This window comes from Haematobia irritans, chromosome 2, assembly GCF_050003625.1.
Source record: "Haematobia irritans isolate KBUSLIRL chromosome 2, ASM5000362v1, whole genome shotgun sequence".
Lineage (NCBI taxonomy): Eukaryota > Metazoa > Arthropoda > Insecta > Diptera > Muscidae > Haematobia > Haematobia irritans.
Window position 1 is genome coordinate 23,294,511 of NC_134398.1, and position 601 is coordinate 23,295,111.

Genomic DNA, 601 nt, shown 5'->3' on the forward strand with positions numbered 1-601 from the left:
TTCAAACTGGTTAGCGGTTGAACAAAAGTATTGCTGCTGCTCTGCTGTTGGTGGCTGCGCTTGTTTTGTATGTCCGCCTGCTTGACTATCCAACCACCCTAACGATTGTTCTCTTGACGCAACAACCACCGAGGATCTCACATTAAACAAATGTGTGGTGTCGTAGCAATGAAAACAAAAACAAATACATGTGCTTTGTATTTACAGCTATAATAGGGTTGCCAGATTAAAGGATAGAGTTATTTTGTGTGATTGCAAATGGAATAGGAAAACAAAAGTCGAATATGAACTTTTCGATTATTTTTGACAAAAAAAAAGGTGGAGAAAAGGAAAATACAGTGGGTAATGGATATTATAAAGTCCCGCATTTTTTTGTTATATGCGTTTTTTTCTATAGACAATTATTGCATAAAAGAAAAAAGTTTCTTACAAAAATATATATTTATATAAGAAATTTATTTCTTATAGGAATACTAGAGTAACCCGGCCCGCTTCGCTGCGCCTTCCGAAGCGTATTTTTAGGAACATTTTGCGTTAACTTAGTCAACCATATCCTTCGTGCTGAAAACAAATTCGAAAAATTTGAATTTTTTCAAACAAA